Below are 25,725 nucleotides of genomic sequence, written 5' to 3'. Positions count from 1 at the left end.
TTGAGAAATGGCTGAATAAGTTGTGGTATATGAATGGAATGAAATACCATTGTGCTTAAGAAATTCTGATGAGCAGGAAGATTTCAGAAAAGCCTGGAAAGACTTACTAGGAAGATATTGTACACAGTAACACCAACATTGTATGATGATCAGTTATGATGGACTTAGCTCTTCTCAGCAATACAATGATCTAAGACAATTCCAATAGACTTAATGAAAAATGTTATCCACATAAAGAGAAAGAAATATGGAGTCTAAATGCAGATCAAAGTATACTATTTTTACTTTTTCTATTCTGATAATTTTTCCTTTTTGTTCTGTTTCTTCTTTCACAACATGACTAATGTGGAAATATGTTTGATATGATTACCCATATACAGCCAATATCAGATTGCTTGTTGTCTTGTAGAGGTGACAGGGGAGGAAGGGACAGAAAAATTTGGAATTCAAATTCTTATAAAAGTGAATGTTTAAAACTATCTTCACATGTAGTTGGAAAAAAATAAAATACTATTAAGTGGAGGAAATAATTAGGAGAAAAAAAGAAAGAAATGAGGGGATTTAGGCAGGTTAGACTTTAGACCAATTTAAGTATCACCTACTACAATATTCCAAGTGACTATTCATATGGACTAGTTTGATCCTAAAAAGTGAAAGAAGAGGTTCAGTTTTTTTCTTTGGGATATGACAACATTCCAGAGTGCTATTCTGGGGAAATCTTCAAAATATGACAGAAGTATCTCATAAATAGGCTTCCCCAAAAATGAATAACAGGGTCTTCAGCTACCAGACAGACACTCTACATACTATGAGAATCAGCAATGGGACAGCTCCAGAAAATTCCCAATACACAAAGGATTCACAGAAACCTATGAACAAATACAGAAATAGAAAGTGCTCAAACAACCCATCAGACTCCCCTGCAAAGGTAGAGACTATTTTAAAGATTGCTGAATGAATGCGTTTCATTCACAGCAGACATGAATCCTTGGAGCCACTCTCAGTAATGGTGAGGTTGGTAAATCACACTCTCACCCTCTAATCTTTCAGCTATAGGGCCTTACTATTTTAAGGATCTTTTCATCTTTCAAGATACAAGATGTGGAGGATTCTTCACCTGGGAAGCAGAATTGATTTGTTGTGTAGTTAGAAGATTTCTAGCCCTAATAATTTAATTTAGGAAATCATGAATCTTAGGAAATCAAACTTGAATAGAAAGTCCATTCTCAGGAACTCTACTCTGAACAGTGTTCAGAAAAGGAAACAGAAAAGCAGAAGAAGCTCACTGGGAACCAGAGGTTCAGGGACTTCCCTTTCAGGTTTACCAAGCAGGACTATTACGGGTTGTGATCACTACTTGAATAGGGTGGGAGAGGAGGAAAGGAGGAATTCTTTCCCCTCGTTTCTTTCAATGTTACTCTGTTCTAAAAGGCCACAGAAGAGAAAACACAGGAAAAGAAATGGTAAACTATTTCCCAGCTTCATTGTAATGTCTATGGGGAAAGAGTGGTTCCTTTGACTGTCCTATCCTGCCTCCTTCCAGTAGGAACTAAAGTGAAGGAGGACTAGTCAGAGGAGTTTCTGCTGGTACTATAGAGTTATTTAACTCTTCATGACTCTATTTGAAGTTTTCTTGGCAAAGATAATGGAGTGTTTTGCCATTTCTTTCTCCAGCTCATTTTATAGATGAGGAAACTGAGGCAAAAGAGGTTAAGTGACTTGTCTGAGATCACACAGCTAGTATTCAAACTTAGGAAAATGAGTCTTTTTGATTCTAAGCCCAGTGCTCTATCTACTGTACCACCCAGAGAAGTTTTACACATTCCTTAAGTAAGGTGCTAAAAGTGCAAATCTACCTTCATCATTGTCCAAGAACTATAATTCCTTCTGGTTGACTGGGGAAAACTCATTAAATTTATTAAAGGCTTTCCCAATCATCCCTCTTATACAGGGAAAATACTCCCTACTACTAGAACTGTCTAGAAATGGACTGTCTTTTTTGAAATAATGAGTTAATTGTCAGAGGTCAAATGATTATTTGTCAAAGAGGTAGCTATGTATGGTGTATGAAGCATTAGATATGGCATGTGTGCATCTTGGACTCAAATCCCATCCTGAAACTACCTAAATGGCTTTGGACAAATAACTTTATCTCAGTGGCCTCACAGGTACAATGAGAGTATTAGATTCAATCACCTCTAAATTCCCTTCTAGGTCTAAATCTATTATCCTACATTGAAGTTAGTATTCCACTTCTAAGCAGGGGGAGGTTGAACTAGATAGCTTCTAAATTAGGTGACTCTGGATAGAACATGAAGCTCAGTTAGGAAGACTCCTCTTCCTCAATTCAAATATGGCCTCAGACACTTACTAGCCTCAGCTCCTCAGCTATAAAATGAGCTGGAGAAGGAAAACATCAAATTCCGTTATCTTTGCCAAAAAAACACAAATGGAGTCGAGTCAGATTCGACTGAAAAAAACTGAACAAGAATAGTTTCTTCGGATTCGATGAATATCTTCTAAATTCTCTTGAAGTTTTAATATTCTTTGTTCCTCTGATTCCTTCCATTGTTGACATTTCATGTTCTGGGTTTATCCTGGCCTATTCTGGATCTGAGTTCAATGTTCTGTTTTCTCAGATTTCTTCCATTTCTCACATTCTCTATTCCATTCTATAAGGTCCCTTTTAATTCTAATGTTTAATTCATTGTTGTAATGATCCTTCTAGATCCAACATCTATTCTGGGGTTCCTTCCAACTGTTAGAATACATTCAACATTCTAAGGTTACTTTTCACTTGACATTCTTTGTTCTAAGGTATCTTTGAATGCTGGTAATTTATGTCTTTAAGAAAGTCTCCAACTAAATTCAAGGAGGGGGGGTGAATATAGCACAAAACTTTTTATTTGTCCTTTGTTTTTGAAGAGGACCAATGAAGTGAAGTGCAAAGCCATCAGCCTCAACTCTCTTCTAGAGCCATCAAAGTCCAATGGCAAGACAAAATTTAGGACAACTGGCAATGTTCCTGGATGCAGTAGATGATCTCTGCTTCTTTGCAGGCCCTAAGTGTTTCATGCCCCATACTTCAGCCATCTTCATGGCCATTGGAACAAACTGCTCTTATTCACCTATTCCACCAGGAGAAGCTTTCATGTATTGGGGGACAGTCCTGAGGCCTGTTGGTCACTCTCAAGCTGGTTTAGCCCATCTTCAGAGATGGTTTTACTGGGAGGTGGCTGCTGCACATGTTACAGCTTCTTGGAACCATGGGTAAAAATTGGGTGACACTTGGATATCAAACATGGATGAATAGTCCTGAAAATAGCTCAGCAGCCCTCACACCCCATCAGATCTACAAGCATCTTAAAGAGCCTAGCATAGTATTTTGCATACAGAAGGTATTTTAAAATTATCAAATTCAATTTATTTTAAAGCACAAGATCATTTTAATTAATACTTAACTATCTGCCTTTGGGAATGTTATTTTACTACTTGGACCTTAGTTTCTTTATATGTAAAATGAAGGGGTTAAATTCATTGATCCCTAAGAGTCCTACCATCTCTAAATCCTTTGTTCTGATAATAAAATAAAATAGATGATGCCATACTTCTTTCCCTAGTGCTTTAGGTTGCCCAGTCAGTTCAGGATTCTGGAAAATAACTCCTCTCTCTTAATCCTTGATGTTTTTGCTTGGGAATCACTGAGCATACTGGACAGCCTCCATCCTCCACCCTGGTGGATCAAGGAGGCCTCCTTTATTATTTCCTGGTGTGCAAAAAAAGGACTGCAGAGTGACTCAGCAAAAGAGAATTACAGCAGAACTACCCCCAGCTGTCGCAAACCAGCCCCATCACTACAGATGCAACATATGCTGCTGCTGCAAGAATCTTGGTAAGGTGTTCAGAAAATTCTTAAAGAGCCTCTCAGGGGAATTCCTGATTTGTTATATCTAGGCAAAAGAGAGAGAAAGAAGGCATGTACCAGAGAAGGATGATTAAATTGTTCTGGACAGTTATGGAATGAATAACAGAGATATTGATTTGGAGAGAGAGGAAAAGCTTTAGGAGTCAGGCAGGCGTGGCACAGAGCATTGAAAATACTGGCTGAATCAGATCAGCTTCAGAAAGGGAGAGCAAGTCCATTCAAGAATCTGTGTGTGAGCAGGTGATAGAACCAAGAGTTCATACCCTGGGGAGTCAAATCCAGTCTGTGAACCCTGATGGAATCACAGTGGGTGTGCATGAAAAAACCAATAATCCTTGGCTGAAAATCCTGGGTCAGTCCCTTGTGGTAGGAGGGTGATAAAGGGGTGGAGTGGGAGGTGGGGCAGTTCTGTTCAGTGAATTGAACTGGTGGCACAGCACCATTGATTTATAAAAGGTGGCCTAGCAAAAAATAATAAACAGAGATCTCCATCTGTGACTAACTCTCTATTTGTGCAAGCAGATGGAGAAGAAAGTCAGGCTGGCATCTGCTGTGAACTGGGGATATTCTCTGTGATTTTGAGGTGGATAAGTAAAGACTAGAAATCCTATGCTAAAATCATTCTCAAGAAGCAGTGTAATATAATGAAAAAGATCACTGGCTTTGGAGATATTTGGAGCTGAGTTCAAATATTATCTCTGAAGCAACTGGGTATTCATTTAAATTCACTGGTCCTCAGATCTTAGAAGATCTCTAACGTCCCATTGTAACTCTCTATGATTCCATGAAGGTATTTCAAGGGCCTGTGGATTTTTTTTTTTTTTTTTGCTTTAAAACAGCTTTTATTGACATATTTTGCTTTTATATCACATACTTTTCCATTCTTCTCTCCTCCATTCCCCCTCCTAGAGCCACTCCTACAAGAATAGAGGAAAAAAATAGTTTAGCAAAGGTAACCAACATAGCAAAAAACCCTGACATTCTAAGCAATGTTCCACATGCAGTCCCCAATCTCTGAGGAAAAAGTCGGTACACACTCTCATAGTACATACATGGTTTTGCGTTCATTTTATATCAGTTTATATATATCTTACCCTCTTTCCCTATATTCATTTTTTTAACCTAACAATAATATTCTGTTACTCACATATTATTATTTGCCTTTGGCTTTTCAAAACCAAATGAACACAAAATGCCTGTGAATTTTTAAATAAGTTTTTGTTATTATTATTTTTATATCATGATGGTTTCCTCCAACATCCTTCCCTCTTTCCTCCTAGAGAACCATCTCATATAACAATAGTATTTTTAAGGACCAAAAAAGTAAAAAAAAAAAAAAGAAAAAAAAAAAAAAAAAGAAAAAAATCATAACTGGTTAATACAACAAAAGTCTAAAAATATATGTAATGTGCAATAATTGTGAACCTGCAAAGGAGTGGTATGGGAGTATTTTTTCATATCTCTTCTTTCAAGTCATGCTTGTTCTTTGCAATTTTGCAACATTCATTTTTAATTTATATGTGTGTCGGTGTGCATATGTGGTCATTCTTTCCATTTTTTTTAAGTCATTGTGTATATTGTTTTCTTGGCTCTGCTTACTCTACTATGCATCAGTTCATGCAGATCTTTCCATGCTTCATCATATTCATCATTTCTTGTAGTACAATAATATTAAATTACAGTCTTGTACCATAATTTGTTGAGTTCTTTCCCAATCATTGGACATCTTTCGTTTCCAATTCTTTGCTATCATAAAAAAAAGTGCTACTATAAATACTTTCATATATATATATATATATATATATATATATATATATATATATATATATATATGTGTGTGTGTGTGTGTGTGTGTGTGTGTGTGTGTGTGTGTATGTGTGTGTATTTATCAGGAAAACTGTGTCCGTGGAATAAAATTTGGAAAGATTTTGAAACCAGTCCTACCCTTAGACTACAACTGACTCCATTATACTTACCAATTCTATTTAGTTCATAACATCATAGATTCTGAGCTGGAGGGGACCTTGGAGGTCACTGAGTTCAACTCCACCCTCTACCTCCAACTGCCCCAGCACTGCCCCTTTTTTCAGATGTTTCCTGTCCACTCACTATATAGTGTTGCCTGCTAGTTCAGCCAGTTTTAGTTCAAGTGAATTAAATTTGATAAATTATTTTTTAAACAGCTACTCTATGTAAAACACTATGTTAGGCTCTGTGGGAGATGCAAAATTTAGATAAGATGCAGTCCTTGCTATTTCAGAATTTGTAACCTGGACAGATATAATATAACAACTTTTCAAAAACAAAAAAAAAAAACTAATTTGAGAAGTTAAAAACTTTTTTCAATTCATAGTTGGTGAGCTCAGGGCAGGGTGACCTGAAAGATCATTAGAGACCTTCAATTTAATTAAATTCAATTGAATAATCTCTTGCTAAATATTTACTATTTCAGCACTGGAAACAACAGAGTCTAAAAGTATAACCTCTTCCTGCTTATCCTTCCCTCTACTCCCTTTGGAGCTCACAGCATAATAGATGAATGAGACAAATACTAACAACTCTAATAAATGATGAGTGGTCCAGAGAAATAAGTGTAAAGCTTATGGGATGCTTTTTGGCTAGAAGCATTTATTTATAGGTAATTATGAAGCTCAAGTGGACAGAATACTAGACCTGCAGTCAAAAAGAGTTAAAATCAGCCTCATTTATTAGTTTGTGACCCTGAGCAATTTAATCTCTGTTTGCCTTAATCCACTGGAGAAGGAAATGGCAAACCACTCCAGTATCTCTATCAATAAAGCCCCACATAGGGTCATAAAGACTGGGACATGACTGAACAGAAACAACAATATTCATTTATCTATTAATTCATTAATTTATTAACTGTGTTATTAAAAACTTAATATTGAATATCTATTCAACCTAATAAAATGGATTAGTAACTGTGTACATTTAAATTAATTAAACACAGAAAGTATTGCAACAGTTTTTTCAGACATTCCCTCTAAAATCTCCATCTGGATTCCTTAGTTTATTGTCTTTCACTTTTATGCTTATATGTTTGTGTTTTCACTCCCCATTTCTTTTTTTTTTTTTCATTTGTTTGTTTTTTAACATTTGCATTATTTCCTAAAGGTCTTTCCTGAATGTATTGTATTCCTTGTAGGAATACAAAATGTCTTATGGATATTGCTTGACATTAATGTAATACAGTTTCTTTACTCTTTCCCCTAAAGCAAATAAGTTTGCATTCAAGATTTCTGAGATTAGTCAGTATTGGTCTAAGGAGAATGTGGAAGGCAGAAGAGAAGAGGGGAAGCAGGCCTCTGAGATCCTGACTAATTTTATTGAATGAGGTTACAGACAGACATTAAAAAAAAAAAAAAAAAAAAAAAAAAAAAAAAAAAAAAGGAGAAAGTGGGTTGGATGTTTTCCTATCAAAATGCTTGCTCTAAATATGGAAAAATACCCCACAGAGGGTAAATGACACTATGTACCCCTAAATGCTGACATCTCAAGAGAGGGGAAGAAGTATGCTTCCATGTTTTCTCTCTCTGGCTCCATCCTGGTATCCTACTTGTTATTTTCTGGAGGCACTGGGATGAGGAGGTGCTCTAGGGAATACCTCCATTTGCCGGGATTCTTCCAAAAGCTGGACTGTCATCTGCCCTTTAATGCTACTTCATCTCAACTGAAATTGCCCTTAGAGATAACATCCTTATTTTGCATGATCATGAGGTCAAAGGATTAGATGAAAAGTAGATACTCCTCTGGAAAGATTGGGTATAGCTTCTTTAGGCTCCAGTAGTCAGAGCAAAAAAGCCCATGCATTGAAGGATGACCAACTTGGTTGGTATAGAATACCTAGAGGAAAAAATTTGAGCAAGACTTTATTTGAGTAAAGCCTAGATGCCAATATCTATGACAACGGAGAAAAGTCAATAATAAACATCAATTCATATTTCTATGGTGCTTTAGAATTACTCAAGGAATTGTGAATTATTATTTAATTTAATCTTCATAATGGTCCTTTCCAAGTATTAGTGTTTCCATTTTTCAGATGAAGAAGCTAAGGCTCAGAGAGGTAATGGTGACTTCTACAAAGTCACAAAACTCATAAATGGCAAGGATAAGACTTGAATCAAGTTTTTCAGCTTCAAATCCAATGATTCCTTCCTTCCTTCCTTCCTTCCTTCCTTCCTTCCTTCCTTCCTTCCTTCCTTCTTTCCTTCCTTCCTTTCTTTCTTGCTTCTATATCACAGTACTTCCACAAACAAAATCTTTTTTGTGTTATTTATTTTCGGCATGATACTTATCTGAGATGAACAAAGTTGTCTCTGTGATTGTATCTATCATGACCCAACATGCAGAGGGCAGGATATTGTTGGGAGAAAAGTGTGTTTTGCTCTGCTGAGTCAAATGCTTATTTGTAATCAGCAAGTTCTAAACAGAAAACTGTATCCTGCATTTTCCATATATTTTAGACATTTATGTTACTAAAGCTATTCTCTATAGTCTACAAAAGCCTGTCTAGTTCCTTTTCGTGTTTTCTTCAAAGATAATCTTGACATGTGAATAAATCATTCTTATAGAGATTTTATAAAAATGAGAAAATAAATTTATGAGTCTATAGTTGTTAATGATTTGGGTTTTTTTTTTAATAGAATGATTTTCATCACTCTATCAACTGCTGCTCTATTTCAGGCATTTTGAAAATATATCCATTGTTTCTTTCAATGTTTTATCAATTCCAGCATAAATTTCTTCTTAAACTATATGATTTCTTCTAGCTCTAAAAGGGAACATCTAAAGAATTATCAGCCATTACTAACTATATACTTATTTTTATCTCTATAAGGTAATTATGAGAATGGTCTACACATATATATAAATGTATAATTGTTGAAAACATAAAAAGGGAATTGACCAGCTTTTATGGATTGCCTTGATAGTAGACTCATAGTTTTCTAGTCACCAAGTAAATAAGAGATATGAGACTATAAGAACTCTTCTGTATCGTTTGATGATTTCAAAACATTTCACTTAACAGAATGAAACATCTTTAAAGAATCTTTTCTAAAAAGACTTCTCTTATGTTAACAACATAATGGAGATAATATTATGGAGATAAGTTTGCTCCAAAATTTGCTGAGGATCATCACCAAACAAGGCATAAAATAAGAATAGATCGTCTTATCTGAGTTGTTTGCAAAGCTAAATCACAGAATTTGAGAATTAGAAGGGAACTCAGCAGTTATCTAGTCTAGCCCATACATGAACAGAATTTCTGCTGCAATATGATTGACAAATGGTCATCTATCATTTACTTGAGGACCTTCAGAGAGGGCAAACCTACTACTCTCAAGGCAGCCCATTTATTTTGGGGGCTGTTCTAACTGTTAGCAAGTTTTCTACATTTTGCCTCTTTGCAACTTCCATTGCTTCTGGTGCTGTCTTCTGCATAGAACAAGCCTATTTGACAACTCTTAAATACTTGAAGACAGCTGTCATGAATCCTCTCCAGTGTCCTTTGTTCTTTTCTCTAGGCTAAACCTTCCCATTTCTTTCAAGTGATTTGTATTATGAACTCGAGGCCCTTCTTGATTGTGCTCCAGTTTATCGATGTGTTTAAAAATAGGAGAACATACACTGCAGATGAGTTTTGATAAGAGCAGAGTACAACTGGGACAATTATCTCCCTTTTCCTAGAATCTTTGCCTTTCTTGCAGCCAAGAATTCATTAGCTTGTTTGGCTACCACATCACATTGCTGACTATAAATGTTTGACGGAGAGTTCAAACTGAAAAACTATACATCACTGAAGTCAAGATTCTCCAAATGTTATTTTCAGATGACATGGTGCTAATTACATTTCTCCTTGGAGCTCTATCAAACCTCCTCAAAGGAAATCCATACTGTGTTGATAGAGAAAAATCTAACCATCTACTCTTTTTAAAAAAAGTGCATGAAAACCTTTATTGCTTAGATGATGACATGCAGTTTGATGAACAATGTATAATCTATCAGGATATATGTTTTGGAATGATATTTCATATGGACAATGGTTATGGGCATGAGGGCTGAATAGTAAGAGGTGTTTTGACTATATTGCATTTGGGATAACATGAGGTTCTTTCAATAATCCCAAATGGCCTGCTGCCACAAAAGCCCATATGTTTAAAATCAATGTTCTACTGGTAATGCTATGTGGCAGTGAATTATGGTACAGCATGAGTTCAGAAGAATCAAAATGGAAGGCAACTCAAAGAGCAATGGCAGGAGTCCTACTAGATTCAAATTGACTGTTGCCTCTCATCAATGACAGTTACTCATCAGCAACAGGTAAAATATTATCAAGGATGTGAATAATTGGAAAAGGAGATAGTCTGGTCATGTGTAAGAATTGAGAATAGCAGATGGACACTGATACCAGGCCTTTCTATGCAAGATTCATGAATAAATATGGAAAATATGGAAAATAAATACGGATAATAGGAATGGAAGGATTGATGTCTATACTAGAGCAGGGCTTCTTAAACTATTTCTCCTGGTGACCACTTTTTGTCTGAGAAATTTGTACATGACCCTGGGAAATGTAGTTATATAAAATAAGTATACAAATCAAACATTTACTGATAATGAATCATACTTTTATGACTTCCACATTCAGTTATGAGACTCCATATGGGATCACAAACTATAGTTCAAGAAAGTAGGTCCTGGAATGGAATACCTAGATTTAGGTAGACTCAAACACATGTCTGAATGGAAGTGATTATCTTTTCCCAACTCAATTCTCTTCTAAATGTTTCCTTCCATTTAGAGAATTTTCACATCTTTGTCATCTTTGAATCTTCCTTCTCCTTCTCTTATTTCCCATTCAACCAGTTACTAATTTTTGTTCATTTTACCCCCACAGTCTTTCTAGCATCTGCCCCTCTCCCCTTTTTTTTTTGATGCATATGACTTTTCCCTAATTAATACCCTCATCAGTTCTTATCAGCAGTATCATAATGGCCTCCTAATTTTATTTCCAATCTCCACCTTTTCCCATTCTCACCAGTGCCAAGGGATCTTCCAAAGATATAAGTCTTATCACATCACTTAACTTTATTGTTACCTTTTTCAATTCCCTATATGCTTTTAGGATAAAATACAAATTTAAGACCTTCTAAATTTTAGCTCCAATCTGTCTTTCTACATTTTATATGACTTACCTTCATGACTATCTGTATTGACTCCAATATTCATTTCCTGATTCTGCACATTTGCAGGAGTTGTCCTCTTTGGCTAGAATGCTCTCTCCCTTCTCATCTCTGACTCTCATAATTCTTATGTTCCTTCAGTGTTTATCTCAGGTGCCACTTTCTCCATGAAGAGTTTTCTGATTCTCCTCAATTATTAATGCTTTCTCCCCATTCAAATTACCTTATTATATATATATTTTTTTTCTATTTTGTTTCTTCTCAGTTGAACATAAGCTCCTTGAGGAAAGGAACTACTCCATTTTTCATTTTTGTATATCCAGCATTTATCTTACCATCTTGCAAATATTCCTTCAATGGAATTGAAGTTAACATTCTCATCTCTTCTACTAAACTGTAAGTTTCTTGAAATTGTGGACTATGCATTTTTACTGTCAAAAAAATGTTATAATTATAAAAATTAATAAAAAAAATTTAAAAATAAACATACCAAAAAAAAAAAGAAATTGGGGACTATGTTCTTATTCACATCTATTGCCTTCTTAACATTTTGCTTAGGATCTTTGCATATAATTGTAGTTTAATAAATGTTCGCTGATAAAAATTGAGTTCTATTCTGACTGAGTCTGACCTTTCTTTGACCAGACAAAATAACTTGGTATGAAGACTAAAACATAGAAAAGACTCCCTAAGAATCAAACTGAAGCCAAAGCAAGCCTAGCCCTGGCCAGATGCATTGTCTTGGCTTCAGATTTAGCCTTGAGGCAAGGGAGGAGAAGGATGAGTGATTTATAGAAATGGACTAATTGCAAATGACAGATGAGTAATCTTCCTCTCGTAGGAGTGGGGGGGGGGAGGGGGAGGAAGAGGATGTAGGAGAGAGCTGGGAAATGACATTTCCACTTTTTGTATCTTTCTATAGCTGAATAGTAAAGATGTAATATGAGCTGTGTCACTGGTTAGCCTAGCTTATGGGGAAAAGTGGTAGCCTGTTGGAGCAGAATTCCTATTGCAAGACCTACACAATTGCTGTGATCTATGTAGAGATAAGTTCATTGCACAATTGAAAATTACTGATACCATTGCCCCTAGTCACTTGGAAACAGGTTCCTCATGAGCTCCAGAGGGAAAGATATTATCCTTTGGGATTAAGCTTGACAAGCATATATACTAGTTATAATTCTTCATATTAGTATTTAACTGGAAATTCCTGGAGGGTAATATTATGCTTTTTTGTTTGTTTCTGTAAGTCCACAGAATATTGTATCTAGCATGTACTTTATTTTTTAATTTTTTTTTTGCTGAGACAATTGGGGTTAAGTGACTTGCCCAGGGTCACACAGCCAGGCAATATTAAATGTTCGAGATCAAATTTGAATTCAGGTCCTCCTGACTTCAGGGGTGGTGTTCTATCCACTGCGCCACCTAGCTGCCCCCTACTTTAAATTTTAAATTCAGCTGAATAATCAGTTTTTCACCACGAAGAAAAAACAAATAAAAATATTCAAAAATAGCAAATATTGATTCCATTTCAAGTGTTTAAATGTAAAAAAATCTAGAAGTTACCTATGTAAATAATCTTTTGTTATCTATATGTTGCATTCAGTTCAATCTAACAAATATGAAAAAATAACATTCTCATTCTCAAGCAGTTTAAAATTTAATGTATGCTTATGTGTGTGCAATATGGAAAGTTCAGAAATATACATAAGATGAAGTGTTTAATGACAAAGGCAGAAGAAATATTTAGATAATCGTCTATTTAGAATAGACATATTTAGATTAATTATGGGAAAATTTGAGGAGGGAGAATTATTTTGAACTAAAACATGGGACTGATGGAGAAAGTGATAACTGCACTAAATATTGAAGAAATAGAAGAAAATCAAAGACTTCCTGAGCTGGAAAGGATCTCAGAGAGTCACCACGTACAATTTCCTGAAGTATGAATCTTTTCTGCAATGTATTTCATCAAAAGTCATAGACTTAACTACATAGGCCACTCCCAATTGGGAGACAGCTCTAACTTGTAAGTAGTTCTTCCTTGTATTATTCTGCTTCTCTCTAACTTCCCACCATTGGTTCTACTTCTGTCCTTTGGGTCCAAGAAGAATAAGTCATTTCTTTTTCCTATGACATTCCTTTTAATATTAAAGACCATTCTCATATTCCCTCACTCTTTTTCATGCTTAATAATCCCAATTTTTTCAATAATCTTCATAAAGCTTTTCTCTATTCTGGTTGTCATTTGAAATTACAACTAAACTAACTCAAACTAGATAGTTACCCGCTGTGGTCTGGCTTTTCCCAAAATTTTAAAAGCTCTCCTTAACTTCTAAAGGACACTGGAATTGGAGTCAGACAGCCTTGGGTTCAAATCCTGCCTCTGATATTTACTAACTCGTTGACCTTGAACAAATCATTTAATCTAAATCTTAATTTCCTTATCCGTATAATACTGTTAATATCTCCTCTATGCACCTCACAGAGTTGTTGGGAAGAAAAGTATTTAGAACTTTAAGGTGCTATAAAAATGTGAATTATTGTTTCACACATGAAAAATTTGAGCTAAATCCAAATGTGTTTTGCTTAGCACATCTTTCATTTTCATTGATTAAGAAGAGGAAGTCTTGTATAGTGAAAAGAACTAACATTGGTTTGAGACTTAGAAAAGCTGCCTTCAAATCTTTATCTTATCACTTACTAACTGTATATTGTTATTCATTTTGTCTTGATGAGCCTCAGTTTCTGTAAAAAAGAGATAATGACTTTGGTACTATCTATCTTAAATGTTGTTTTGGGAAAGTAAAATATGGAAGCTACTATATAAATATAAAGTTAATAAAGAAAAAGATGAATAGCCAGTATATCATGAGTTATTTTAATTCAATCCATAAGAGAGTATCCAATATACAATTAATCATCCTGTTTCTACAGCTCAGAAGAAGAATGTATGAGTTGAGGGAATAAATCAATGAGTTTCAATTTCTTCTTCATTCCAGTTTCTTTGGTGGCTTAGAGGAAGTCACATCATTGGGGTGAGCTAGAGGCAGGGGAAGGAATATTTTCATGGTACATATTAAAGTTCAGGGTCCCCAGGGAAAAGTTTCAGATGGGGCCACTTTATTCCAGGATAAGAAAAAAGCAAACAAATTTCCAATATAGTGTGGTGAAAAGCTTACTGGATAGGAGTTGGAAAAAAACATGTCACCTGTCACTTAAAGTGGAACTCAGTTTCCCCATCTGTTAAAAAAAAAGGAGGTAGACTAGACATATTACTTCTAAGGAGCCTTTCAGTTCTCATTCTATGGTTCTATGACTTCTCCATCCATCTCTTTCTTTGTAAAATGGTGGTCAGAGGGTCCTAGGATTTGAAGCTAGAAGAGATGATAGACATAATCTAGTACAGGGATTCTTAATTTTCTTTGTGTCATGAACTCCTTTGATAATGTGGTAAAATCCAGGGATCCCTTCTCAGAATAATGTTTTTAGATATACAAAATAAAATATCAAGGATCACAAAGGAAATAAATTATATTCAAATATTAAAAATAAATTTGCCATCCTTAGGTTAAGTAGCTCATCAGGAGAGTAAGACAGGCACTTGCTACTTCATAGAACTATTGGGGGAAAACAAGTGTGGAAAAGCATTTTGTAAATTATAAAAAAACTACATAAAGGTGATCTAGGATTTTTTTATTATGATTCCCAGCACCTAGGTAAGGGGTTTGTCCATAACTGGTGCTTAGTCATTGCCTATATATTGATTGATTGTTGGGAATGGGTATCTTGTCTTTTCAATTTTAAATATAGACTTGGCAGCACTCCATCAATACTCAGCAGCAGCAACACCACTAACAACAGGAAGTCGTCTGTGAGCTTTGGCTGGGGACAAGCTCTGAATGCTAAGGAGAAATGGGAAGCTTGTCTTGCCAAGAGTTAATAAACTTGAACTTCAAAAGCTGTTTTCCATTCTTACTACATGATTCAAGAAAGAGAGAGCTTTTCTCCACCTCCCCCCCCATTTCTCTCTCTTTTCTCTCAGCTTCAATTTTTCTTCTTCCTTTTTTTTTCTTCTTCCTTTGCTCTTCCTTCTCTTTCCCTTTCTCTCATCCCATCTCTCTTTCCTTTTACTATCTCCTCTTTTCTTCTCTCATTTTTTCTTCAACATTCCTTTTTTTCTCTATTTACTCCTCTTTCCCCCTTTTCTACTTTCTCTCCCTCCCTCTCTTCTTCCCTCCCTCCTTCTCTCTCTCTCTCTTTTTCCCCTCCTCTCTTTACCTTCCTCCCTCTCTCTCTCTCTCCCTCTGTCACCATATCTGTGCTTCCGTCTCTCAAATGAGGTTATGTATGTCAAGCAAACAGCCAGCATTTACAGGAAAAGCCAGATCTACTTGCAGTTGGGTGACAATGGGTGACACTTCCACACTCCCACCCAACCCCACCTGCTAAGGAATGGCACCTCCTTGATTCACTCTTCAAAAATCATGGCTCTCTGACTAGTGAAGGGAGACACCAAAGTCTTAATTATCTTTTTTTTTTTTTTTAACTTCCTGACAAACAGCAAGTGTTTTCTTTCATTCTGTCCTCCTGGTTGAGCTAATGGATGGAAAAGTTTACAAGGGGCAAAACAATATTCTTGCACTGTGGGCATGAGTTGTTGTCCCATGGTGATCCTGTCTTTCTGAATCTATAAAATGGGTCTATTATTTCTTGGTTTTACATGAGCCTTAATTAAAGTGTTTAGGAAGACAAGGTGCTTGGAGATGCCCTTATGAGAAGGTGCTGCACGCAGGAGATGGAGACATAAATGATAATTACTATGTCTCATTAGCTTGGAATGATGATTGGCATCACGAGGACGCCAGAAAGGGGAACGAACAGGGAGACATCTGATGTTAGGTTCTGAGGCTGCCCTGGTTATTTGTCTCTGGTGCTAGACATGTCCCAGACATCTTGTAACTCTTCAGGGTTCCTGGATCTTCCCTCCAGCATTTCTGATTTTCAGGATAGCTTCTAACTCCTTTTGGTTTCCTAAGAGTTATTTTCTGATGTGTTTTAATTTCTTCATTTAATCAATAAGTGGGTGATTGAAGTAGATGACTTCCAAGGTCCCTTTCAGAGCTCTCACAATCCCATATTTCATGTTTTGACAGCTATGTTCCAGTTCTAAAATTCTGAGTCTGAAATTCTTCTAGTGCTCATATATTTTATACATTTCTTAATCTCAAGGATGCCTAGGGGTAAATGAAATTTTAATCAGTAGGGCTGTGTACAAATTTTGTTATTTAGTCATTTTTCAGTCATGTTCAACTCTTCATGACCCCATTTGGATTTTTGTTTGTTTGTTTTTGTTGTTGTTGTTGTTTTTGGTCAAAGATATTGGAATGGTTTGCCATTTTCTTCTCAGCTCATTTTACACATGAGGAAACTGAGGCAAATAGAATTAAGTGACTTATCCAGGGTGTCTGAGGCTGAATTTGAACTCAGAAAGATGAGTCTATATGATTCAAGCTTGGTGCTCTATCCACTGCAGAGCCCTTGAGTTATTGGAGAGGTCTGCTTGGGACCTGAGAATGTCTAAATGAGACAATCTGCCAAATACTTCAGTATGGTTTTGACCCTTTCGGTGGGTCATTCAAAAAACGGACATATCCCCTTGGCTTGTTCTCTCACAAACTTTTAACTCAATGCCTCCCTCCCCTTGAAAAAGGCATTTTTAATTTGATAGTGAATGTTGCCAAGTTGCCAGTTTATGGCAACAGTTTAAAATTGTTAGTTTATGTTTCTTTGTAAGTTCCTAAGGGTAGTGCATGACTTGATAGAACAAGAATAAAATTCAGTTTAGCTTTCAGAGTGAATATTATGTTAACAGAAAAGGGCCTTTTGTAGAATTATAACTAGTTTTCCTCAAGCCCTGTTTCCCAGGGCAAGCTCTCAGTGATATCACATATGGCTTATTTCCTTCATTATCTGGGGCAAATCACTTGGGTTCTAGAAGCCTCGATTTCCCCTTTTATAATTTGAAGGGATTAGCTCAAGATGATTTCTAAGGATACTAGCAACTCTAAAATGTGGATTTGGGCATTATATTAATCTGTGCTATCATTTTCCTACTAGATTCTAATCTCCAGGAAGGAAAGGGACCACATATTAACTAAATTTAATATTTTCTTTAGGGGCTAGCATAGAGTTATTTTTTTTATTATTAATTTTATAATTATAATTTTTTGACTACATATGCATGGGTAATCTTTTTACAACATTATCCCTTGTACTCACTTCTGTTCTGAATTTTCCCCTCCCTCCCTCTCCACTCTTCCCTAGATGACAGGCAATCCCATACATGTTAAATAGCATAGAGTTCTAATAAATGTAAATAAATGTAACTGCACATGATGTAGATCTATGTAAATAAATGAAAATGTAAAAAGAGATATAAATAGATATAAGTAAAATGAAGTGTTTATTGACATGAACTGATTTCTAGTTCTGGCTTTGACACTGGCTAGGTTGGGCAAGCCACTCTATTGAGCCTCAGCTTCCTCATCTAGAAAATGGGGTTAATAAGACTTACGCAATGAGGGTGTGATCTCTATATTTTGGAGTGACTCCAGATGATCTCTACAATCCTTTCCAGTTCTTAAATGGTATGATGCTATAATAGGATGCCTCCCCCAGAGTGTAGGTGCCGCAATCCTTACATAAATGATCAACCCATTGACAAAGAATCGGGACTAATTCTATGTTCTGAACAGCATGCTAGGAAGGCTTAATGAAGACTAAAAATAATGCAAAAGTTAAGAAAGATGTAGTTAACGTGCTCATGATTGAATCTAATCAGATTTTTGTAATTTCAATTATTCCACATCATAACTCAATCACCCTTTTCATCCTGTTTCCATAGAGCATTGAATCTTGACATTGCCATTCATTTCATTGACATGTCAGGGCAATATTACAGAGAAATATACTGAATGATAAGGCAGGAAAACCAGATGCCAAAATCAGTTAGGCTAATAATTCATTATGTGACTTCATTTAGGTAAATCGTATCACCTCTCTAAAACTCAGTTTCCCTATCTATGAAATGGGTAACAGGAATAATAATACTATATGCCCCAGAAAGCAACCACAGTATTATGTGAAGTTTAAAGAACAAGAGAATCTGAAAATCAAGTTAGAATCCAGATTCTATTACTTATGAAAATCATAGAATTTAGAGCAAGAAGTAAAACAAGGAAGTTGTACTAGATTATCTCTAAGGTAATCAATCTAGTTTAACCTCCTTGTTTTACAGAGAAGGAAACTGTGGCCCAGGGTGGTTAAATGACTTATCTAAAGATATACAAGTAATAAATAATAGAGCTAGGATTGAACCCTGGTCACAGACTCTAAATCCAGTACCCTTTGCACTATATATCATATTATTCCTTAGTGTGACCTTAAGCAAATTACTTCTCTGACTTCCACCTTTTCCATTTGCAAAATGAAAAGATTTGACTTAGATGACCTTTGAAGTCTCTTTATGCTCTAGCAATTTATATTTTATGTTAGGTATTCTAAGACACCCAGGTATTAGGTTATGTATTCTAAGAGGACAACCCTTTGCGAGTCTTATATCAATGGGAGCTACAATATCAATAATAGTGATAATGATATAATAGTTATTATTCCTCGTGATAAGGAAGTGCTTTCCTTCCATCTTTGACATTCTATAGTCTAAAGTCCCTTCCCTCTATGATTCTAAGAGAGATTTTGTGAGGATCATCAATGATTTCTTATGGTCTGAAAGTGATTGGAAAGGGCTACTATGTTAACCAAGTAAATTTATCTATTTATCTAAATCCTTATATCTTTCTTTTTATCTATCTATCTATCTATCTATCTATCTATCTATCTATCTATCTACATATACACACATTTCCTTCCTCCTGATGTGGGCATTTAACATCTTTCATAATCTGGTCCCAACTTAGTTTTCCAGATTTTTCATACATATTTTTTTATATATTTTCCCCTTTATTTCACTCTATTGCCTAACCAGATTGAGCCACTTACTACCTTTGTTCACTTCTGATGTTTCATCTCCTCAATCTATGTCTTTTCATTGGCCATCCCTCCTGCCTGGCATACATTCCCTTTTTAGCTCTTTCTCTCAGAATCCCTTACTTCTTCAAGCACTGGTTAAATGAATCCTTTCCAGATTCTCCTGAATTTTAGTGCCTTTACTTCCCAAACTGCTTTGCATTTATTTTGCATATTTTCAATATATACTTATCATAGTATGATTCTAAAGGTCAGATAAGTTATATTACCATTCCATTCTGTCCTCCAGGGGTCTTTACTAATCTTAAAATTTTGGAAGGTTTCTCTTCTCTGTCACTGACTTGTGCCCCCAGTGTTTGTATTCTCCCCATTTTAGGGGTCCAAGCATCCATTTAACCACTTCACATTTGGATTAATTTTTACACAGGAATATATATTTCAAGAATATAACAAGAGGAAACTTACAAACATTTCCACCTAACACCATAATCCTCCCTGTGTCCTCTCAATCCTTAAAGAAGGAAAGGGGGTTAGAGTCACAGCTTGGGTCAGGTCTAGTAGCACCAGTTCCACAAGGTTCCAAATCCAAAGCTCTCATGAACTTGCATCAAAGAACTCTGATTCTCCAGGGCTTTTCTCTTGGGCCGGAAGCAAGATTCAGTCTGAAATCCTGAGACTAGTATCCCCATAGCTCGAGCTCCCAGATTTGAGACATCACTCCCTATACCCTGAATTGAAAAAGACAATTGAAAGACCAAGATATCACCAACAAGAAATTAAGAGCAATTAATTTTTATAGCAAGAAGCAAAGGACAAAAATATCTCCCTGAAGTAGGGTATTCTCTCCATTCTATACCTCAGTCCTAAGCATTCTTCCCACTACTAGATTCATATCTTGGACCAATGGAGAAGCTATTCCCTTTGCTTTCGGGAGATGACATCTCCTGATGCTGGGTCAATCAGTTATTAGATTGGGTCAGGCAGATCACACCTCAGGGCTGACTCCTCCTCCAGCCAATGGCTTCTTTGAAGGTCACAGGCTCATTTTCACCTGATTGGGAAAGAATAACTCAAGGAGGTAGAGAAACAGAAGAGCCGTATATTCATGACCATGTGCCATCCCTCAATGGGGAGAAGAAGGAATCAGTCACTTTTCTTCTTACATAGAGGTTTATAGTTCTTCTTCCTGTCAAGAAAAAGCCAAGGAAACTTAAGAGGTAGAGGATGGGGTGAAAACATTTCAGATGTGATGAATAGGTACAAAATACGGGAAAAAAAGATGGAATCTTGTATACGAAGATTAACTTCCTCAATATTATGTTTTGGCTCTGAGTCTGCTCTCCTTATTCCATTTTGGGTATTCTTTCCTACATATAGACTAATGAGTCTCCAGAACTAGACCAGTCAGATATTCTGCAGCTCCCAGAAATTTGTCTTCATAAATATAGGAATAGTTCAGGGACCCAGCACACATTAATCTCTTGGTTTCAAGCATTGGAAGCATCTGGCAGTTTATATCTTGCCTTAGTGTCTATGTATTCCACATCTTCAGACTCTCTAAAGGTTTTCACTGAGACTCCTCCTCCCTCCAAGTTGATCCTCTAAGAATCCTCTAAGTTTCTTGTTTTGGTGGGAAGGCAATCAGGGTTAAGTAACTTGCTTAAGTAGCTGTACTGCTTAAGTAGTACAGCTCATGTGTCTGAGGCCAGATTTGAATTTGGGTCCGCCTGATTGCAGGGTCAGTGCTCTATCTACAGCATGACTTAGCTACCCTTATTCTTTTAAGTTTCTTGAACCAAAAATTAACACCTTCATTAATTTATATCTGGATATCCAATAATATACATTTTGTTTCATCCTCTCTTAGCTTCCATATAAATTGTGTTATTAATGATTCATTCTCTTTTACTAATCATATCCTTAATTATACCAAGTCCAAGGATTTTTACATCTACATTCTGTTCTTCACAATCTGTGCTCCAGAGCTTTCAGACCCACCCCCCTCCTTATTACAATACTCAGGGATGGTTTTCCATCCATACCCACTTAATGAGTAACAGCATTTAGAGAATATTTTGCTGTTATCTTATAGAGTTGGGCCATCAGTTACTGGCTTCCAGGCCTCTTCCACTTCCAAGGGTGCACAACTGCTATGTCCTCAGAATCCATCAGCCCATTTAGATCAAGGAACAATCAGTAGCCTTGTTGTACCCTGACAAGTGTTCATCCTATCTTTGAAGATACTAATGAGGTACTCACTACCTCACAAAGTTGTCCATTCCACTTTTGGGTTGCTTGAATTGTTAGGTCTTCCTCTCTGCACTGGACTGAAATCTTATCTATATCTCCACAGTAACAACAGTTTCTCATAGGTTTATTGTACTTAGCTTTTAGAACCACAGGTTGGAAAATAGGAAAGAGAAACAGTAATAAATGAGGAGATACAGAAGTAATTCTTGATACCTTGGCTTGGATCAGAATTCCCAGCTCTACGCCAGCCCTGCTTTCTTTCTCTCTTGGCATCTGGACATGTTCCAAGAAGGGCCAAATAGGGCTTATGGAGAGTAAAAATCCATCCAAATATGCCTCTTGTTTTCTGCTGAGTCACTAAGGAGCCGGGAAAACAACATGCCTGATGTGTAACCAGAGAAGCTCATGTAGTCTCTATAACTCAGGGGAAATATTGAAGCATTTCCTTTGAGCTGAGAGCAGGACATCAAGTTTAATTTCAGAGTTTGCCACCACCCCCACCTCCTGCAGACCACTAGTGGAGTCCATTTATAAATAGAAAAGAAGGGGGGGGAGAAACAGCTATGGGGCAGTAGAAAAAGCACCATTTTCAGAATTAGAAGGGTATGAAGTTTAATTTTGGCTTTGCCACTTATGATTTGTGAAAACGGGGCAACTCACTACTCCTTTTTAGGAATGTTTCTTTGTTGGTTAAAATGAGAGAGAGATGATCTCTAGATCTTGAAATTGTTTGTTTGTTTGTTTGTTTTTTCTTTTGCTCTCATTAGCCACTTGGACATCCTATGTCCAAAATAATTGGCTCCTAAGAGATGATGAATGGATCCTCCAAGGGAAGATGAAGCTGCTGATAGCCTAATGATTATTTTAAATTTGGGTGTCAAGATTTGTTATCTGAGCCATCCCCTACAGCTTAGAAGAGTCAGCTTGGTATACAGAAAAGAACACTATATAACAAGAGAATCGGGGTTCAAATTGCCTCTCTTTTATGCAAGGAAGTGTTTGACCTTGGGTAAGTGATTTCCTTTCCTTAGATTTCATATAATGAGAGAGCTAGACCAGATAGATGATCACTAAACCTCTTTTAGTCTTCAAATCATCTTCTTAGCATGGGGCATGGTGACTTTTGAAGAAAACATTTTTTTTAAAGTCATATGAGATGACCTGGATCTGGAGTTCTCCCTAATCTTAGAGTGTGCAATTTTAAATACACACATCAAACAATTTCTAAGCCTTTGCACTTTCCTCAGAGCATAAAAAAGGCTGTTTTTTTTGGAAGGCGAATTCAAAAGCAAGTTCCATGTTGAAGAGTTATTTGTAGTCTAGTTATCTGACTTCAACAGAAGTGCTCAAAGCAACTCTTAAACACCCCAGAGGGAGGCTTCATGATGTCTTCCCAAAGATAAGCGTCAGTACTCAGCATAATGCAGCCAAACTTGAAAACTATGTTCTTCCAAATACCAAGTGATTTTGTGCTATAGAGGAAGAGCCTTGGATGTGAAGTTAGAATTCAATTTAATCTGATAAGCATTTATTAAGTGCCAATTAAATATGAAGTGATTTTCAATATTAAATTTCTGAAGACAAAAAATAAAGAAAAGTAATAACAAATCAAAAAGACCTCAGAAGCCAGCTAGTTCATTTTTTTTTTCTTTTACAGATGAGAAAAATTGTCCTACCTTCAATGACTTTTCATTCTGCTGGAGTCAGGATACCCAAATTAAAAGTCTACCTCTACTTTTTATCTGAGTAACCTTGTGTCCCGATTCATTATTCTTATTTTATTATTATTATTATTATTATTATTATTATTATTATTATTATTATTATTCTCATTATTCTTATTATTCAAGTTTCCTTGGTTATAAAGTCTAGTTAATATTTGTACTCCCTAATTCACAGGGTTGAATTGAAGGTAAAATGAGAACACATATTTTTAATCTATTTATTTATTTTAAACTTAAATAGAAAAAGAAAGAGGTCAGAAAAAAAGAAAAAAAAAACACAACAATATTGTCATGTACCCAACAAAACCTATGGGAGGATTCAAAATATGGAACAATAAATTTCCATTTCAAGAAAATATATAGGGGCAGCTAGATGGTGCAATAGATAGAGCACCAGCCCTGAATTCAGGAGGACCTGAGTTCAAATTTGACCTTAGACACTTAACACTTCCTATCTGCATGACCCTGGGCAAATAACTTAACCCCAATTGCCTCAGGAAAAAAAAAAAAGAAAGAAAGAAAGAAAGAAAGAAAGAAAGAAAGAAAGAAAGAAAGAAAGAAAGAAAGAAAGAAAGAAAGAAAGAAAGAAAGAAAGAAAGAAAGAAAGAAAGAAAGAAAGAAAGAAAGAAAGAAAGAAAGAAAGAAAGAAAGAAAGAAAGAAATCATATAGAATAATGGAAGATATTGCATTCCTAATTATCCATCATTGAGAATATATTTAAATCATCTATTGCTATGTAGGATATTACTTTTGGAAGGAACCTTAGAGGATAAGGTGCAATGGAAAAGTATTGATTTTAAAGTCAAAGGACCTGAGATCAGTTTATGATTCTGAAACCTATTACCTGTGCAACCTTGGGCAAGTTATTTAATCTCTTAGAGAATGTTTCCATATCTATATATACTGTGGCCTCACTCTCTTAGGGACAGGCCAGTTCTATCTGCCCTCAGAGTTTCTAGGGTGCTGGGAGTTGTGTTCTCTAATACCATTGGCTTGAGTTCCCATTGGTTCCTCTATTTGTTGGGAGCCAGCAACTAGCACTTCAGTTCTTTTTAGCTACTTAATACTGAGTAGCTTTTATAAAATAATATTCACATAATGGAATATTATTGTTCTATAAGAAATGATGAGCAGGCTGATTTCAGAAAAGCCCAGAAAGACTTATATGAATGGATGCTAAGGGAAGTGAGCAGAACCAAGGGAACATTGTACATAGTAACAACACAAAATTGTGATGATCAACTGTGATGGACTAGGCTCTTTTCAACAATGAGGCTATTCAAGGCAATTCCAGTAGACTTGTGAAGGAAAGAGCCATCTATATTCAGAGAGAAAATTAAGGATTCTGAATGTGGTTCAAAGCATGGTATTTCATCTTTGTTGTTGTTGTTATTTGTTGAGACCCTGTCTTCCCAGAATCAGCTGGAGTTAGGATAATCAAGTCTTTATTCTTGGTCTTTTGCGGTTGTGGTCAGGGGATTAGATCTAGCAATCTCCACACCTCCTTCCTCTCAATTTCCTCCTCCTACTCCACCCACTCATGTCACTTCCCTTTCTTTGTCCATACCCACCGATCCAGCCAGCACAGAATAGTTGGAGAGGGGCATCCTTCAAACATGTTAATAGAGAATTGTCCAATTGGCAATTAGTCTCACGTGCTCCATTATCCAAGTGCATTTGCTCAGTTCTAGCCCTTTACAGTTATTGTTCTTTGTTTGCTTGTATTTTTTTCCTTTGTCATCTTTTTTTTTCCCTTTTCATCTGATTTTTCTTGTGTAGCATGATGAATATGGAAATATGTTTTAAAGAATTGTACATGTTTAACCTATGGATTGCTTGCTGTCTTGGGGAGAAGAGAGGAAGAAAAATTTGGAACACAAATTTTTGCAAAGATAAGTGTTCAAAACTATTGCAAGTATTTGGGAAAATAAAATACAATTAAGAATTACTTTTTTTTTTTTTTTTTTTTTTTTTTTTTTTTTGCTGAGGCAATTGAGGTTAAGTGACTTGCCCAGGTTCACACAGCTAGGAAGTGTTAAGTGTTGGAGACCAGATTTGAATTCAGGTCCTCCTGACTTCAGGACTGGTGCTCTATCCACTGCTCCACTTAGTTGTCCCAAAACCTTTTTTTTTTAAGCCAAAAAAACCCCCTCAAAACAAAAAAACAAAATGATGTTCACCTCAAAGAAGTAACAAGAATAAATTTGCTTGAATCCCTCCAGGATATTCTCTTCATACCACTTTAATCTCTGGGAGACTTAGCTCAGGTCCTACATTATTGGTCCTAATATTTTCTTCCATAATTAGGAAGTTTATATTTTTAAAGATGGTATATTGGCAGGAGACTGAATAAAAGACTTTTTAGATCTCTTGTATCTGATTCCTTGAGATAAGTTTGCCAAAGGGCAAATTAGGAGTAACACCAGGAAATGTCAATATAGAGAGCAAGTTTATTTGGTTATTTTGATACTCAATATTAAGTTGTGTTTTTTTTTTTTTTTGTTGTTGTTGTTTTGTTTTGTTTTGTTTTTTCCTGAGGCTGGGGTTAAGTGACTTGCCCAGGGTCACCCA

The 25,725-nt window shown here is 36.0% G+C and overlaps 2 long non-coding RNA genes across 2 annotated transcripts; one reads left to right on the top strand and one right to left on the bottom strand.

Moving 5' to 3' along the window:
• Nucleotides 1-18,541: 18,541 nt before the first annotated feature.
• On the bottom strand, nt 18,542-21,805 carry LOC141545848 (uncharacterized). The gene is made up of 3 exons (XR_012483148.1): nt 21,643-21,805; nt 20,036-20,365; nt 18,542-19,907 (listed from the first exon to the last, which is right to left on the bottom strand). It is a non-coding gene; the product is annotated as an uncharacterized LOC141545848 (long non-coding RNA).
• A 402-nt stretch (nt 21,806-22,207) lies between these two features.
• On the top strand, nt 22,208-23,176 carry LOC141545849 (uncharacterized). Its single transcript, XR_012483149.1, has 2 exons — nt 22,208-22,438; nt 23,087-23,176. It is a non-coding gene; the product is annotated as an uncharacterized LOC141545849 (long non-coding RNA).
• Nucleotides 23,177-25,725: the final 2,549 nt, after the last annotated feature.

The sequence above is a fragment of the Sminthopsis crassicaudata genome, chromosome 6 (genome assembly GCF_048593235.1).
Source record: "Sminthopsis crassicaudata isolate SCR6 chromosome 6, ASM4859323v1, whole genome shotgun sequence".
NCBI classification, from domain to species: Eukaryota; Metazoa; Chordata; class Mammalia; order Dasyuromorphia; family Dasyuridae; genus Sminthopsis; species Sminthopsis crassicaudata.
This window is presented reverse-complemented; position numbering and strand designations above follow the sequence as displayed.